Raw genomic sequence first — 20,140 nt, 5'->3', positions numbered from 1 at the left:
ACAATGATCTCTTTTATATATAAGAGTCATTTTACAATTTGCCAAGTCGGCTTACACATTTTTACAATAATAAACAAAATATAATATAACAAAATCCTGTCGGCCTCTGTGCTGGTATACTTCCTTTCTTCTGTGCCAATGCCGGTGTCCTGAGTGCCGGTGTAGAGTGTGATCTACTGATGCTGGTATAATGCCTTTGCCGGTGCCATAAGATTGCAAGGTTGCCATCAATGACAAAACCTTCAATCACATACAATGTCTCATTGGATTGTGCATATGCCAACACCCTTTTCATGCATTTTTTTCCCTATTGTGGATTTTCTTATCATGAAGGAGTTAATTTATTGAAAGATCTACAATTAGATAACATTAGCTTTTAAATATATTTTGAATGATCGTTATGATCCCTTAATATGGATATTTTTAGTGTGCAAGTGAACCTTTTTGAGTATTTACTCTGATTGGAGGATTTTGGTGTTTGATTTGAAAAGAGTCATTTTCATGATTCATGTTGGTATATTGTTGAATGTGAGTCTATCATGCAAGATAATTGGTTAAGTATTGATTGTGGATGTACTTGCTTTACTCTGGTTGTGGTCTTATCTTGTGAATAAACCAGTTATCCATTTCACACATTTAACATTGGAAGAAGGTTTGTATAACCAAGTTGTTTCTTTAGTTTTGTTTTGAACTCCCGGTGTCAGTTGGCTTTTGTGTTTTTCCTTGGAGTTCTTTGGAGGTTGTGTAGTGTCATAAGGAAGAGTGGCTTCTAAGTGGGGGTCAGGCCCAAAGTGGCTACTAGGATAACCCTTTGGAAGTTGAGTAATAAGTGATAACTTAATTCATAAACTGGGGTTGGGTTTTAAAACATTAATCAAAATTAATTGTGCCCCGCTCATGGTTGAGTGCAAGTGAACCTTTTTGAGTATTTACTCTGATTGGAGGATTTTGGTGTTTGATTTGAAAAGAGTCATTTTCATGATTTATGTTGGTATGTTGTTGAATGTGAGTCTATCATGCAAGATAATTGGTTAAGTATTGATTGTGGATATACTTGCTTTACTTTGGTTGTGGCCTCATCTTGTGAATAGACCAGTTGTCCGTTTCACACCTCCAATTGGTTTAACATTGGTAGAAGGTTTGTATAACCAAGTTGTTTCTTTAGTTTTGTTTTGAACTCCCTGTGTCAGTTGGCTTTTGTGTTTTTCCTTAGAGTTCTTTGGAGGTTGTGTAGTGTCATAAGGAAGAGTGGCTTCTAAGTGGGGGTCAGGCTCAAAGTGGCTACTAGGATAACCCTTTGGAAGTTGAGTAATAAGTGATAACTTAATTAATAAACTGGGGTTGGGTTTTAAAACATTAATCAAAATTAATTGTGCCCCGCTCATGGTTGAGTGCAAGTGAACCTTTTTGAGTATTTACTCTGATTGGAGGATTTTGGTGTTTGATTTGAAAAGAGTCATTTTCATGATTTATGTTGGTATGTTGTTGAATGTGAGTCTATCATGCAAGATAATTGGTTAAGTATTGATTGTGGATATACTTGCTTTACTTTGGTTGTGGCCTTATCTTGTGAATAGACCAGTTGTCCGTTTCACACCTCCAATTGGTTTAACATTGGTAGAAGGTTTGTATAACCAAGTTGTTTCTTTAGTTTTGTTTTGAACTCCCTGTGTCAGTTGGCTTTTGTGTTTTTCCTTAGAGTTCTTTGGAGGTTGTGTTGTGTCATAAGGAAGAGTGGCTTCTAAGTGGGGGTTAGGCCCAAAGTGGCTACTAGGATAACCCTTTGGAAGTTGAGTAATAAGTGATAACTTAATTAATAAACTGGGGTTGGGTTTTAAAACATTAATCAAGATTAATTGTGCCCCACTCATGGTTGAGTACTAGTATAGACTCAAGATGCAATGGGAAGGCCTGGAATGGAAAACAAACTACCTTGTCTTCACGAAAGGTTTGTTGGGTCTGCATGAGTTATGGATGGGGGTTGGGGGTTCAGGAGAGGCTACCAGGATAACCCAAGATGGGGGTTGGGGCCTATGGAAGCCTGCCAAGATAACCCATACCAACTATGTGATGACACTCTTCCCTTATGTTCACTAGTGTGTAGTCTTGTGTTGGTTTTACTTGGAGCACTCTTGTGGGAGTCATATTTGTATGCTTATGCCTTATGTGAGTACCCATTGTACATGTTAGACCACATGATGCTTTATTGTGGTTTGCTTGAGGGTCTTATTACTATCTCCTAGCACATAGGGGTGGTTCCTTTTTGGGCCACATGGTTGGGTGGTAGTGCCACCTTCAATTGGGTATTTTGTTCTTGCTTTCTTGTGAGAGATTAGCTTTGCAAGTGCTCCAGATGTATCTCTTAGTTTCACTTCATTCCATTGTACCAGTTGGATCCTCTTTGTTCTTCTTGGATCATATTTGTATCTATTGGACCTTATGTGATCGGTTGTATCATTTGTTTATATGTATGCCTTCTCGGTAGTTGTAATTTGATGTAACCATTATGTATTTTTATGGGACTTGATGTTTTAAGTGCAATTGTAATATTATGTTATCCTTGCAATGTAAAAACAATGTATTATGATGAGATTCAGATGATAGGATTTATATCTATAATTAAATTCATTGTTGTAATGTAATTGAATGTTTAATAATAAATGAAGCATAGAAATGTTAGTGTTATCTCATGCAAAGTCTGAAACAACCATGGATTAGTGTAACTAAGTTCTTGATAGTTGAATATATTTCTTAAGTGGATTAATTGATCTTAAGTAAGGATTAGTTTAAGTAAGAAATTCACGTTGGGAAACCCTTTAGGAGTTTGAATTAAGTCTTCCACTTGTGCAACTTCTATTGCAATGTTTATATTTTACATTATGAGTTTGGAATTGTTTAGAAAGAAAAGGATATTTTACACTCTTTTCGAGTAATTGTAGTTGAATCCTTTAGGGTTTTTTGGCAGGGCATTACAGAAGGCAAAGACTACCCAAGAATGGATTGATGATGGGATAAAGATATTTGGTTGGGGATTGATGATCGTTTGGATGGAGATGAGGGGATAGGGATTTGATAGTAAAAAGGTGGAATTTGAAGGATTTGATTAGATGTGGGAATGTTGGACTTGTTTGACTTGGCAAGAGATATCAATTTATGAATACATACTGGCCAATGTAATGCTTTATGATAAGCATGAGAGGGATTGGGGGCCTAGATTAGCCCAAACAAATTTTACAAGTTTTGCACAAATGAAAACATGATTGAAGACATACAACTTAGGATGGAAAGTGAAAACCACTTGATAGGTTTCTTGCATAATAAATACATCACTTAGGCAGACAAATAGAGATTCTGGTAGCACTGTCTCCACTCTATAACACTCACTTCTCCGGCATACCGGATTCTCTTACCCCAAAAATCCAAGGATCTATTACATGGGGGATTTATCTCTCATCCTAAGCGGATACATGAGGAGTAACTTTGGGGCGTGATTTGTGCCCCTGCACTATCAAGTGTGGGATTTTGGCTACTAACACTAGTTCTTAGTTATATTCCAATGGGTCCAAACCGACAACAGATTCTCAAAGTAAGCCACTAAAGTATCTAACTGAGCTTATCGGTGTAGGGAAGGCCCCCACATATGTTAAATTCACTCAGCACTCTAGTCGTTCGCCTGAGTTTATTTATAGTGGCTCGAAAACATACCACTTGAGATCGCGTCAGGAGAGTCGATATCCGATACATATCCAAATTAGAGATACCCTTATGAGGCGATTAAATTCCCATCAAGAACTATCCCTCTACAAATATAAAAAGCAGGTGTTGTTAATCACCTTTCTCTTACACCCAAGATCCACGAAGGTGAGGGGAGAGGATACCAAGCATAATGGTGGGTTCACCTTACACACATGCAAGTGCACAAGACACAAAAAATGGAAGTTATTTTTAACCCAAAAATATGTGTTTTCTAATATAATGCATGAAAGAAATCTACTTTAGTAGAAAACTGAAAGCCTTCGACAAATGTCCTGCAAAAGATGATTAGTAGTTTGAGTTTTTTTGTCTTGGACCAATGAAAAGGCTTCAAAGACAAGATAATTAGTACAAAGATACAAATATGAGGATTCCTTATGATTTATAATCACAAAATTGGATTCCTTATGATTTTCTAGATAATTTCAAAAAAATGTTTATTGAAAAATGATTTCATATGCTAAAGTTATGTGCCCTTAAAGTTCAAAAATAAGAGTTGAATTTAAATGTGTTAAACTATTTTTTGAAAAATTATATGAAAAATATAATGACAACCCATTTTATATCTCCGAGTCCTCTTTCAAACGTATTTTGAATTTTGAAAATCTGACACACAAGCAAAATGTTATGCCTGTTTTATGAAAACTACATTTTTTACTAAGCGCATGTGTTTTGACGCTTGTGCATGTGCTGATTCGCATGCACAAGCACTGATTCATAGTTTTTAATGAAAAAAAAAAAAAACTATGTACAAAGATTTTTTCATTGAGCGCATGTGATTTGACGTCTACGCAGGTGCTAATTCGCATGTGTAGGCGTTGATTTACAATTTTTAATGAAAATTAAAAAAAAAGCTAAGCATGAATATTTTTTCATTAAGTGTGTGCATTTTGACACCTACGCAGGTGCTGATTCACATGCGTGGGTGTTGATTTACAATTTTTAATGAAAAATTCAAAAAAAAAAAAGTTAGGCGGGAAGTTTTTTTTCAAACGGAGGCATCGAAATAGTGAGCGGAGGTGCTGATTTGCACGCAGATGCGCTGATCAACAGAAAACCTGCAAAAAAGGTGGTCAAAAATTAAAATTTTGAAATAGACTCACTGATCCACTACATACACGCTAAAATAGAAGGTTGGGTGCGTTGATTTGCAGGCAGATGTGCTGAAGCGGAACCTGCGTACTAAAAACACAAAAACTTGACAAATTGTTAGAAAAACAAGACATGGGTCCCACCGGGCGTGCTAGACTGAAGCAAGGGAAAACCAATGCAAGGTTAGATGGTTAGTTTAAACCCAAATAAACATAGAAAACTAGATAAAGTATAAACCAAACTTCTTATATCTTGCAAGAGAGAGTTCTCTCTTGTTCCTTTGATTGAGCCATTGGTGAAGCCAAGGATGTGCCCCTCCTTGACTTGTTTGTATTAGCTCCTTGGTTGGGATGTGGATTTTTCTCCACACACAACAAGATTAGTTGGATTTGGATTGGATTTGAATGATGAAGGATATGGATTAGATGAGAGAAGATTTGTGCATTATAGGAGTATGATAGGGGATTTTCATCCTCAAATGGACAACATGAGCATGTGATGAAAGTGTATTTTCATGATTTGTGAGGAAATGAGACTCAAATTTATATATTGGAGATGACCAAAATGAAGGGCCAAGATTGACTTTGGGATGAAGGGTTGAGATCGATTTGAGAGGGAGCACATGGATTGAGAGGACAAGGTGTGGACACCAAGAGATATGCCACAAAGGCACTTCTTGTCTCCACACCTCTCAAGGTACATGGGGAAGAGCTCCCAAGTACATTGGGAAGAGAAAAAAGAATATATAATTCCTTATGGGGGTGGGAGGAGGAATTAAAAGTTCCAAAATAAAAGGATGTGTGGGAAGACTAAATGGAAAAAATGAATTAAAAATTCCTTGGGAAGAGGATGCATGGGGAGATTCAAAGAATTCTAAATTTTCTTGGAAGGATCAAAGTTGACTCATTCCTAATCAAGGTGATTAGGGATGTGTAAATGATCAAGGGTATTGATTAGGTGTGTTAATGATAGATTAGAATGCAAGTGGGAAAGTTAGGAGGATGTGACATGAGGAGGGAGAATGAGTGGATGAATATGAAATTAGAGAATAATGATAAGCATGATTCTAGAAGATTTAATTAGGCTAAGTGGGGATTAGGAAAAGTGATTTGTAGGAATCACTTTAGTTAAGTCAATTAAATAGGATTAATTAAATAAGAGGAATTTAGAAGAATGGAGAAATTAATTAATGGACTATAGAGATAAGATTGATTAAATTTGACTTAATTAACCTTGAGACATGCTTAAATAAATTAAGTATTAATTTAATTAATTTTAGATGTCTACAATATATATATATATACACTCTCTATCTCTATAAATCCCCCTCTTTCCCCTTCCCTCTCTTCTCTCTCTAGTCTCGCTCTCCCTCCATCCCTCCCTCTAGGTCTCACACTCTTCTCTCCTCATCTATCTCTCTCACCTCTCCTATCTCTAGGTCTCTCACCTCTCTACCTTTTTCCCCCTATGGACCTCTCAATTGTTCCTCCTCTTTCCCCTTCCTCTATTCTCTCCCTCTCACCTCTCTATCTCTTCCCTCTCCAAGTCTCTCTCTCCCTCCTCCTTTACCTCCCTACCTCTTCCACCCTCTCTCATATCAAACATGTATCTCTCTCTAAATTTTTCATGGTTTATGTTTTAGGACCCAAGGTTTAGGGTTGATGGAGGATTTAGGAATTTTATTTAATTTTTTAAGTTTAGTGTTAAATTATTAATATTAGGTTTTAGGGGTTATATAGTGTTTAGCGCTTAAGACCCGGGGTTTAGGGTTTAAGATTAATGATGAAAGATTGAGGGTCTATATAAATCTCTTTCTCATATCACTGTCCCATCTCTATCTCTCCCTCCCTCCCTTTCTCGTCATTTATTTCTCTCTATCTCATTTCTCTCTCATATTTTTTTTCTCGAATTAAGGGCCTAGAGTTTATAATTTAGGGTTGATAGTTTATGATGGAGGGTTGAGAATTAAGGGTTTTAGGATTAAGTTTAGTTTTTAAGGTTTTCGTGAAATTAATAGTGCCAAGTTTTAGGGTTTATCATATATTATTTAAGGTTTAGGGCCTACAATTTAGGGTTCAAGGCATACGGTTTAGGTTTTACGATTGATGATGGAGGGTTGAGGGTCTATATACCTCTCTCTCACCTCTCTCCCTCTCTTACTCCTTCCCTCTCTCTAACTACCTCTCCCTCCCTCTAATGGTATGATGAAAGAATAAGTATCTGGTAGATAACTGAGAGGGGGGTGGGTGAATCGATAATCTGAAAAACTGATACAAACTTCCCAAACTCAAAATTAAACTCACAAAGTAAACTTTCACTTGTCAAGATCAATACTCATAATAATACTCAACATCAACCGGTTAACTGTTATACCAACTTAACAGTAAACAACTTCAACCAAAATGCTTAACCATATGTCAACATATTCAATCTCACAATGCTTCTGGTTATCATGCCTTATCAGAATAGTTAAGTAGTTAATCAAATCAACACATAAGATCATAACCACAAAAACATTCACCATATGACACAAATATTTATACGTGGAAAACCCAAATAGGTAAAAACCACGGTGAGCTGAGACTCATAAGATAGCTATCATGAACTCTTCTAAAGTTCGCCCTATTAGAAGCCAAGCATGTTAAAGCTTTTACAATAAGTCTTGTTAAGAACTGATCTTGTTAGGAATCACCCGGTTAAGGGATTTACAGAAATGCCTTGATGAAAAGCACAATACCCTGTTAGGAGTAACCTCGGTAAAGGATTTGAAAATCCAAACTAATGGACCACCTTGTTAGAGGATTTAGCAAGTAACCAAGCTTGTTAGAGCTTACCCAGTTAGGGGATTTCAATTATGTTGTAATTGTTAGAAAACAACACGTTTTCTTGATATGTCTGAATAGAACTACATTTTCTTGATTAGATCCTTTTAAGCTTCAATCTTCCTCTACACAAACTGTAGATCCATTCACTAGTTAGGCAACCACACACTCAATTGATTTCTGCCAATTTCCCCAACCTTATTAACACAACAAATTCATCGACCTTAAATACAAATCAACTAGGTCAGTAACACAACAAAAACCTAATTCTCTCTTAGAGATTACAAACAAATCAGTTTGAATGTGACCGTTGGATTTACATAGAAATCTATACACATTCTTCAAGAAAATTTCAACCGCTCCATGATCACCGCTTCATTGGACTTGTAACTCATCACGCGCTATGCATTAGATGCAATCCACATTGCTCATTCCTTAGACTAACAACAAACAAACAAAATGTGCCAAAACAATCTGAACTTATCCTCATACAATGATCACATGTGTCTCCATCTTTACCGCTCAACATTAGATCTCATTTCAACAAGTCTTGATCGGTTAGGGTTTATCAAAAACAATTGGTAGGGTTTACCGGTTAACTAGCATAGAAAGGGTTTAATCTTATACACTAGATTAGCTTACAAACTTACATACTAGTTACCAACGTCTTCCACAAAGTTCTTCCAACCAGTTATAAGACAATATCAATAATAACAGCAACATTATCAATATCATAAATACCATTATCGGTTTAATTGACATCAATGAAAACATATCATATCATTCATGCTATCTTTATGCAAATGCCAACAATCATGCAAATACTAACAATCTCCCTTTTTGGCATTGATGGCAATAGAAATTTCAACACCTCTGATTGTTGTTGCGGATGAGTGAATAAGAATCCCGGTTTACATTACCAAGTATTCACCATACACTATCGGTCTTCAGCCTATCGCTGGATTCCCTTTGCTAGTCACATAACCAATCACATAATTCTTCTCCCCCTTTGACAACAATGCCAAATTGAAAGCAAAACATGTAATGTTGAATTTTCACTGTGCATCAAATATCATTATGCAACTAGATGCTCCCCCTGTGGAATACATCCACTTCTACATCAATCCATGTAAAACTTTACAAGTGATTCAGGGACTGATGCATCAACATCATGCTCAACTAACTTCATGAAGGGGTACAACCCCTAGTTGTCTTCTAAGACACTCAAATGTAGTCTTAGGTAGAGGTTTGGTAAAAATATCTACAAGTTGCTCCTTGGTAGAAACATGCTCTAAGATAACATATATACTTTGAACTTTTTCGCTCAAAAAGTGATACTTCATTTCAATGTTCTTGGTGTGAGCATGCAAAATAGGATTCTTAGAAATATTTATGGCACTTGTATTATCACATAAAATCTTTATAGGTTCTGAGATCTTCATCTTGAAACCTTCCAAAATGTGCCTCATCTAAATAGCTTGTGTGCAATTCATATAAGCTGCAACATACTCAGCTTCAACAACAGATTGTGAAGTACAACTCTGCTTCTTACTACTCCATGAAACTAGCCTTCCTCCTAGAAAGAATGCTCCATCGGTAGTACTTTTTAGGTCATCAACATTTCTTGCCCAATCAACATCTGTGTACACCTTCAAATCAAAGTTTCCTCCATATGGATACCATAATCCATAGTCAACTGTACCTTTCAAATATCTAAAAATTCTCTTGGTTGCTATCAGATGTGCTTCCTTAGGATTTTTCTGAAATCTAGGAACAATACCAACCGCATGGGCAATATCCGGTCTGCTGTGAACAATATAGTGCAATTTTCCAATCATTGACCTATATTCCTTTTCATCAACATACTTAGATGCATCTTCCTTGGACAACTTACAACCTATAACCATTGGTGTTCCAACTGGTTTAAAGTCACTCATGCCAAAAGTCTTCAAAACCTTTTTCACATACTTAGATTGATTAATGAAAATACCATTCTTCATTTGTTGTATCTGTAAGCCTATGAAATTTTTTATTTCCCCTACTAAAGACATTTCAAATTCATTTTTCATTTCATCTACAAAACTGTTGCTCATGACATCATTACCTCCAAATATAATATCATCAACAAATACTTCACTGACCAGTATTTCATCTCCCTCAGACTTGAGATAAATGTTACTATCATCACGGGTTCTTGCAAATCCTATCTTCACCATATGTGTATGAAGCCTTTTATACCATGCTCTGGGTGCTTTCTTTAATCCATACAATTCTTTATACAATCTGCATACCATGTCTTTCTCATCTATTAGAGTATAACCATCAGGCTGCTCTATGTATACCTCTTCTTCCAATATCCCATTAAAAAATACAGACTTAACATCCATCTGGTAAACCTTGAACTTCTTATGAGCTGCAAATGCAAGTAAAGTTTTGACACCTTCCAATCTTGCTATTGGTGCCAAAGTTTCACCATAATCTTCTCCTTCTTGTGCATAACCTTCGCAAACCAATCTTGCCTTGATGCAAACTACATTTCCATCTTCATTTAACTTGTTCTTGAACACCCATTTAGTACCTATGACATTCTTGTTTATCGGTTGGGGTACCAGGGTCCAAGTGTTGTTCTTCTCAATTTGATCCAATTCCTCCTCCATAGCTTTTACCCAATGATCATCACCAAATGTCTCCTTAGCACTTCTAGGGTCAATGGTGGAAATAATGCAAGAGTTCTCTTTTACTCTCCTTCTAGTTAGTACTCCAGCATCCTGATCCCCAATAATTTGCTCAAGACTATGGTTCAGTCTCACATATCTAGGAATAACATGATCATTCTCTTCAGGTTCAGCTTCTTCATTATCTTCTTCTTCTAAAATTATTTGTTCCGGTTGAACAAGTGTATCAGGATTTACTTTATCGGTTTCTGATTTAATAGTTTCAAGCTCGAAAAGCAAAATGCAAGGATCTTCATCCTTTTTCTCTGAACTGGTTCCTTCTGAAATTTTAGGACATTCATCTACATGAACATTAACACTCAACAATTCTCTGAGTCCGGTTGTTGAAGCATTTGTAGGCCTTACTCTTGGTAGAATAGCCAAGAAATATGCCTTCATCACTCTTAGCTTCAAACTTGCTTATATAATCACCTCTCTTAATAAAACATTTGCTACAAAATATCTTAAAATAACTAACATTGGGTGATCTTCCATACCAATATTCATAAGGGGTCTTGTCTTTACCTCTTTTTATTAGAACACGATTCATTGTGTATACAACTGTACTTACAACTTCTCTCCAAAATGTTATTTCCACACCTCCTTGTATCAACATCATCCTAGTAGCTTCAACCACTGACCGGTTGTTCCTCTCTGCGATACCATTCTGTTGTGGTCTCCTAGGTGCAGAAAGCTGTCATTTGATACCATTCTCATCATAGTACTTAGTGAATTCTACAGAAGTAAATTCACCGCCTTGATCTATTCTCAAACATTTTATCTTTTTGCCACTCTCTTTCTCAACTAAGGCTCTCAATGCCTTGAATTTACCAAAAGCTTCATTCTTATCCTTCAAGAATGTGACCCACATCATCCTTGAACAATCATCAGTGAAGATCATAAAATATCTATCACCTTGGATGCTTCTTGTTCTTATTAGTCCACATAGATCTGTATGAACCAAATCCATCAAGTGCTCTACTAAGAAGGACTTGCTCTTGAAAGTTGAAAAAGTCATCTTTCCTAACTGACATTCTTTGCAAAGAGCATTAACCAGTTTGTCTAGTTGAGGTAGACCTCTTACTATTTTAGACTTGCTCACTTTAACAATGTTATCAAAGTTTATATGATAAAATCTCCTATGCCAAAGCTAGCTATAATCTATCTTTGCAATTAAACAGTTGCTAACTTTAGGATTAAGATGAAATAGATTACCTCTGGTCTGTTTCCCGGTTGCGATCAATTCACCTTGGCTGTCAAAGATTTTGCACATATCATTTCTAAACTCTAGTGGGTATCCTCTATCATTAAGTTGTGCCACACTCAGAAGATTGTGCTTTAGACCTTCAACCCAATAGACATCATCAACACTGCTCTTCACATTAAGAGAAATAACTCCCTTACCTTTAACCATGCAGGGTGAGTCATTGCCAAATCTGACAACATCGCCATCAAATTCCTTCAAGGAAATAAATTTGCTTCGATCACCGGTCATGTGATGTGAACAACCACTATCAATGATCCAATCATCAAAATTATCCATCCTTGACACTAGTGGTTTCTGATCTGATGCTTATTTCTTAATAGCTAAAAACACAATATCTTCACCAGCATCATCATCAGATTCTTCATTAGTAATACCACTGTCAACTGCTATAAGACAATCTCTCTTGCCTTTACCCTTATACTTCTTGAATTTGTCTCTCTTGTATTCATTTTCACTATTAGGACAATTTGCTTCTATATGACCAATTTTGTTGCATGTAAAACATTTTAAAGGTAGCTTACCTCTATATTTCCCAGTGCCTCTAGGCGGTCATTTTGCCAACAATGCTTCAAGTTATACTAAGTTGTCTTCATCATCAACATCTCTGCTAGATCTAGAATTATAGCCATGACAAGTATCTCTACTTTTTCGCATAGATCGGTTAGAGACAAAAGCTCTGAAAGTAGATTATGATTTCTGTACACTACCATCATAGCCATTTAATTCAAAAGTAGTAAGTTTTCCAATGATAGAGTCAAGAGTTACCTTAGTTTTCTCAATGGATTTCAACTCCTGAATAGCTGCAACTCGGATAACATAGACTGGTAACAGGGTTCTCAGTACCTTACTGATTATTGTGACATCTTCCACTTTCCCTCTTGCACTCTTTATTTCACCAACTATCTCCTTTATCCTTTGACCACACTGTTGGATATTCTCACCTTCAGACATTCTCATGTCATCAAACTTTCCTCTTAAACTCTCCTCTTTAGCAATCTTAACATGTTCATCATCGCTATAAATCTCTTCAAGTTTTTTCCATACTTCATATGCAGTTTCAAGACCATGAACATCTACATATTCAACATCAGACATGGAACTTATTATATCCTCTAATGCTTGATGATTATCTTGGTGTTCTTTCTTCTGATCATCAGTGAGAGTTCTGGTAGGTGCAACATAATGAGTTTCTACATGATCCCAATACTGACTTCCAGTAATCTTGATATAAATCTTCATTTTGTCACTCCATATCCTATAGTTTTCTTTGTTGAACTTCAGACCTTCCTTCTTCATCATGATCTACAAGATCTTTTCCTCAAGATGTTAGGCTTTTAGGTTAAAGAGGACCTGAGACGCTCTGATGCCAATTGATGGTATGATGAAAGAATAAGTATCCAATAGATAACTGAGAGGGTGGGGGGGTGAATTAGTAATCTAAAAAATCGATACAAACTTCCCAAAATCAAACTTAAACTCACAAAGTAAACTTTCACTTGTCAAGATCAATACTCATAAGAATACTCAACATCAACCGGTTAATTGTTATACCAACTTAATAGTAAACAACTTCAACCAAAATGCTTAACCATATGTCAACATATTCAATCTCACAATGCTTCCGATTATCATGCCTTATCAGAATATTTAAGTAGTTAATCAAATCAACACATAAGATCATAACCACAAAAACATTCACCATATGACACAAATATTTATGCGTGGAAAACACAAATAGGTAAAAACCATGGTGAGATGAGACTCACAAGATAGCTATCATGAAGTCTTCTAAAGTTCGCCCTGTTAGGAGCGAAGTTTGTTAAAGCTTTTACAATAAGTCCTATTAAGAACTGATCCTGTTAGGAATCACCTGGTTAAGGGATTTATAGAAATGCCTTAATGAAAAGCACAATACCCTGTTAGGAGTAACCTCGGTAGAGGATTTGAAAATCCAAACTAATGGACCACCTTGTTAGAGGATTTATCAAGTAACCAAGCTTGTTAGAGCTTACCTAGTTAGGGGATTTCAATTCTGCTGTAATTGTTAGAAAACAACAAGTTTTATTAATCGGTCTGAATAACACTACATTTTCTTGATCAGATCCTTTTAAGCTTCAATCTTTCTTTACACAAACTACAGATCCATTCACTGGTTAGGCAACCATGCACTCAACTGATTTCTGCCAATTTTGTCAACCTTGTTAGCACAATAACTTCATCGACCTTAAATACAAATCAACTAGGTTGGTAACACAACAAAAACCTAATTCTCTCATAGAGATTACAAACAAATCGGTTTGAATGTGATCGTTGGATTTACATAGCAATCTATACACATTCTTCAATAAAATTCCAACCGCTCCATGATCACCGCTTCATTGGACTTGTAACTCATCACGCATTGTGCATTAGATGCAATCCACTTTGCTCATTCCCGAGACTAACAAATAAAAAAAAAACATTCCAAACCAATCTGAACTTATCCTCATACAATGATCACACGTGTCTCCATATTTACCGCTTAACATTAGATCTCATTTCAATAATTCTCGATCGGTTAGGGTTTATCAAAAATAACTGGTAGGGTTTACCGGTTAACTAGCATAGCAAGGGTTTAACCTTATACACCGGTTCACCTTACAAACTTACATACCAGTTCCCGACATCTTCCACAAATTTCTTCCAACCGATTATAAGACAATATCAATAATAATAACAATATTATCAATATCATAAATACCATTACAGGTTTAATTGACATCAATAAAAACATATCATATCATTAATGAAATCTTTATGCAAATGCTAACACCCTCCCCCTCTCTTTATCTCACCTCTTGCTCCCTTCAATCTATCTCTCTCTCCCTCTCTCCCTCTATCCCTCCCTCTTTCCCTCTACCTCTCTCTTCCTCCCTCCCCAACCCCCCCTCTCTCCCCCCTCTCTTTCTCCTATTCATGGTTTAAGGTTTAATAGTATTTAGGGCTTAGGTCTTAGAGTTGAGGGTTTAGGATGGAGGGTTGAGCAGTGAGGGTTTAGGGATTAATTTTGTTATAGGTTTTAGTATTAAATTGTTAATGTAAGCTTTTATGGTTTATTGTATAGTGATAAGGTTTTGTGGTTTAAGTTTGATGATGGAGGTTGGGGGTTCACTTACCCCCCTCTCTCTCCCCATTTCTCTATCTCCCTTGTTCACTCTCTACTTCTACCTACCTACCTATATCTCTCACTCATTCTCTCTACCTCTCACTCACTTTGTTTATGTGTGTTTGTCTCTATCTCTTTTGATCCTTAATCCCTTCCTTCCTACCCCCTTCTCTCTTTGTCCCTCTATCTCTTTCTCTAACTCTCCCCATCTCTTCCCATTGGAACTATCCATGCATGTTATAATGTGAGTGTATTAAAACAAACTCACATTTAAGAGAGACAAAAAAAAAAAAAAAGGCATGGTGTCACCATGATTTAGGACCGATTCTTTATTCTTTTTCTACGTCTTGTGCATTATTTGATAAATAAATTCCTTTTTCATTGTGTTGATGTTATATCAATCATTGTTTGAATATATTCACCACCTTTTTTATTTTGTCAATGTACAAGCAGTAGATTGCATGTTTTTAGGTCAAATTAGATTATAGAAATTACTATTTTCATGTTTTAGTATTGGAATTTTATGTATCATATTTTTTGTCTAAAATTGATGATATAGAATCATTGTTTCCATACTTTTTACTAATTCTATTAGATTAATATAGAATTGAAAATTGAATATTAAAAAGAGGCAAAATGTTTTAATTTTGAAGGTGTGTGAAATGAAAAATGAAGAAAACATAATTATATAATTGGTGATATCAATTCTTAAATATTAATGTATGTTCTCTTTGTCTTTCTACATTTTGGGCATGCCACCTTGTCATCATAGTTCATATACTACATATCATACCATTCCTAGTGATACATTTATTGATTTAAGATTTCCCCATTTCTAATGACTATCATGTATTGATAAGACTTATATTAGTCATCTTTCTTCTATCACTAGCGATAAATCTTTACCTTATACGCACAATAGAGGAGATACTCATACTTCACTTCTCCATGATCATTATATACTCCATACTTCTAATGGGGAGAATGAATTAGTGTTATTATGTTGTATTTTACAATTTTGAGCACCTCTCCATATGATTCAATTTACGACACATCTACTATTAAAATGCATGGAATGTACTTACACCTTATATGTCTATGGATGAAACATCTTATGTTGAAAGTACGTGGTATGACACTTATGATTCAACATGTTTCTCATCTCATACTAAGCTTAGTACTATTTCTCATTTTCATTCCTTTGTTATGCCACAAACTAGTCATACACTTAGGCATGCACAATTGAAGTTTGAGTTACATGAACAATTATATTTCCAACATATATGGTCAAGCTTATGATGTCTTCTTAAATTGTTACTAATCCTCTTTTTTCTTATTGTAATCTTGAGGATATAATCATTTAGTGAAGATAAGAATTTATTATATTACATCGACACATTTATTTGGGCTAAAATTCTATAGGTATATAAAATTTGGAGAGAGAACATACAAGAGACTAATTTTGTGAGGATCTAGATCCTACTTTCTATTTGCCTTGCAACATGGACTAAACAAAATAATATTAATATGTAAACATTAATTCATGTATGTGGTGTTTTTATATGCTAATGAATATATTATAGTTTTGATTTATGAGTAAGAGTCACTATGTACCCATCTTTGTCAAACCATTCCACATAATTCATAACTACATGAAGGTGGAGAGAAATTTTCTATTGTTCAACATCAAACATCTAGCATAAGACCAATTTGAGTCATGAGAAGATAAATGGTTTGATTACCTACACATCACTCACTAATATTACCATTGTCTTCCCTACAAATCTAGAAAATCCTTACAATAATTGTTATTAAAGTTGAAATTTAGAGCCTAATGTTATGTAAAAGAGGAATATGATTAGCTCTAGGAATGATATTGAAGATATTTTGATTTAGGTGTTGTACTATGTTGTTTTCTCTCCCTTTACCTTTACTTGTTATTCTTTTTTTGAGTGGTGTGGTAATTGAGAACCCCATTAACAATGATGACATAACATTTATAGATGTACTTCCTAATCTCTCATAACTACTTTATTAAAAAACTTGGATGCTTCCACATAGGGATATTTTTGGATCTTAAAGATACTATAGAGTAAGTTGTTGGTGAATGAAATTGCGAGGGTATAAACATGACCTTCACCATGGTGGTGCAATGCATTCATAGAACCACCCATCCAAAAAATGGGTGACAATTCCTATTCCCTACATGATTGATTTCTCAGAAGATGGAAGCCCATAGCTTGTTCATGAGTTCTAGTTGAAGTACAGGGGAGGAAGATGTTAGCAATGGTTGTGATATTTGTATCTACACCTATCAATGGCATTTGCTCAAAGGTTTCTACAGCCTTTTAAACAATTCCTCTTTGTGTGCATCTTTCCTTTCTTAGACATTAAACTTGCTTTAGAGAAGAGTATTATTCCTCCTTTGCATCTCCCATCCTTCCTCTCTATGCCATCTCCTGATATTTTTTATCCATTTGGCTTGATGAAAGTCCATATAAATTGTTTAGAAGCTCTCATTGTGGTGTAGGCAAGAGGACACAATCAAATTCTATGTACGTTGATCTTTGTATGTATAGGTACTAATCACATTTTTCTTGAAATTTTCTAAAGCATTTTCTAAAAAATTATTTCATGGCCATTCTTCGCTCATGGTATTCCATAAAATTATATTTATCTTCAACCCCTTTTTCATCCAACCTTTTTGCACTCTCTCTACTCTGACACTTCTACTATGTGTCTACTAGGGTAGTCTCAATGATTCTCTCTTTCCTCTCACTCTTGTTTGTATCCTAAAGACACCATAAATGAGGATTGGATGACATCATTCTCAATAAAGGCATAGTAAGCCTCATAATTCCTCTTCCATGGCACCCATACCTACACCATTAGTCTTCGTCCTCCTTTTGTCTTATTTCATTTATTTTTTAAATCAGCTATTTTTGTTTGTTTATTTATTTTTCCCATAGAATTGGTTGACATGGGGGTTGTGACACAAAGGATGACCATCATCACTATTGAATTTTTATTTATTCAACATAAATTAATTAGATTATAAACGGTGTATAGATGTCAACAATATTTTTGTGCATATCTTGAAAAATATCTAGCCACTCTATCACTTAGGATCAATTTTAGGCAAAAAATCATCATGAGAATTAGGTCTCTACATAGGGGCTTCACAAGATTTGGCAAATTTAATACCAAGACATTAGTTTAGACTCCTCAAACTACCTAGTCTTGATTTTCTTCCACGTCATCATCATTCTTTAGATTTACCAGACATTGTTAAACTTTATCTCTTTGCAATTATTTGCCTATAGGGGTAACTTCTTATGTTGTTCATAACACTCTGTCACTCCATCCATAGTTTAGTTGGCCTCCTCTTCATTTTTTATTTTTCTCTCATATTTAAATGTTTGGATAATTAATTCTTGATTTCCTTAGTTCACTAATCTTTAATTCCTCAAAATATATAAATGCAATCAATTATAAGGGCATATCCTAGATCCATGGGATCGATTCAAACATATTTTCTAGATCTGTGCAAAATTAAGAATAACAAGCATGCCAAAATTATCATTTTTTGAAGAATATAGTAAATTGATTCTATTAGATAACATTGCCATTAGATAATAAGCTATCAACACCTTTCCTTTTCAATTGATTTCTTAATAGTATCTTTTTTTCCCTAAATTATCATGATCAATTATAATTAAATTAATCTAAAGAATTTTATATTGTATGCAATTTATTTGACTGACCTATATTATATTTAAAATTTTTTTAATTAGATTATTAGATATAACAATTCTTATCAAAATTAAACATCTAAAAACTTTATTCATACAAAAAGTAAAATGAATAATTTCAAGACAAAAAGTTTAATAAGAAAATATGCTCTTTATTTTTTGGGGGTTCATCCATTTGAGAAGCGGCATGAGTGTTAAAAGAAAATCATGACCGTTAAATAAATAAGTATGATCGTTCGCTGTTCTGACTGTTACAAAAAAAAAAGCATAACCATCAGCAGTAATGACTGTTAAAAAAAATGACCGTTAGTTGTTATGACTGATATAAAAAAGCATGACTGTTAGCTGTTATGACTGTTAAAAAAAGCATGACCTTTTTAAGAAACAAGTTTTCTACCTCTTATAAATAGAGAGTTTGAGAGCGACACTCCTCATCACTTCCTCTTCTATTGGAGTTTTATGTTTGTTTAATTTTTCTTAGGATTTTTCTTGTACAACATGCATGCTAGTCTTGTCTGTCCATATTGTTCGTCTATGATCTGTTTTGTCTTTTGGTTGGTTTTTCTTTTTGCATTGGAAGAGACTGAACATAGGAAGAGGGAAGGCAAGAGGTGGAGACAGAACAATGGCAATTTATGCAAGAATATTTGGCAGGAAGTGTCTTGTGCAGAGCAAGTTGTGCTACACTTCTCAGCAGTCACATCACAGGTTTGAATGAAAAAACCAGCGGGGAGGGAGGGAGAGAATGCCACAAGGGAGGGAGGCTCATCTGCTTAAAATTGAAGTCTCCATTCAGGTATGTCTATCTTCTATTTTTTCTTTCCACCGACTAGTCATTCTTTATATCAAAAATTGTGTTTTATATTAGTCCTCTATTCTAATTGCCTGCTTTTATCTTAATCCCATATTGTGAATGAATTGAACTTGAGATTAAGAATGATAGATTATGGAAATGAATTGAAATTTAGATTAAGAATGATAGATTGAGGATCTTGGCATTGCTTGGAATTTATTGTGTTGTAATATTCTTTGTCCTCTCTCCCCCAAAATGTAGATATTACAATCTTACATAAATTGTCATTTGGTTAATTTCCTTTTAAATCTGTTATGCAGCCATTGAGACATTTTGTCAAACAATTCATATGTTTGTCACTTGTTGTGGTTTATGTGCCGCCCAACATTTAAGGGTACAAATAAAAGATTGGGTGTATCTTTTTTAAATGCTACGCCCTCTTTCTAGCTGGCCAGTCCACATTATGTCTCTTGGGGTAATTGCAATCGCAACTGTAAAACAATTTTTCAAATCTGCAGAAGCATTTAGGTGAGGTATTCTAATCACAATTTAATTTCTACAGTCTTCAATGATCTCTTGATTTGCATTACAAATGGAGGTTCGCTGTGTCTCTATGTGTGTATGATTCCTAACTTCAAAATTAATTTAGACATTTTTTCTTCCCTGTGATTGAGTGATTGTAAATTATATGTGCAAACAACAATATAATGAGAGAATTACAGTAAATGGCATTTAAACTACGAAAATCTTGCGTAATTTTATTTAACCTATTCAATCTCATAGATACTAATGGGTTTCATGA

The sequence above is a fragment of the Cryptomeria japonica genome, chromosome 2, assembly GCF_030272615.1.
Source record: "Cryptomeria japonica chromosome 2, Sugi_1.0, whole genome shotgun sequence".
Classification (NCBI taxonomy): Eukaryota; Viridiplantae; Streptophyta; class Pinopsida; order Cupressales; family Cupressaceae; genus Cryptomeria; species Cryptomeria japonica.
This window is presented reverse-complemented; position numbering follows the sequence as displayed.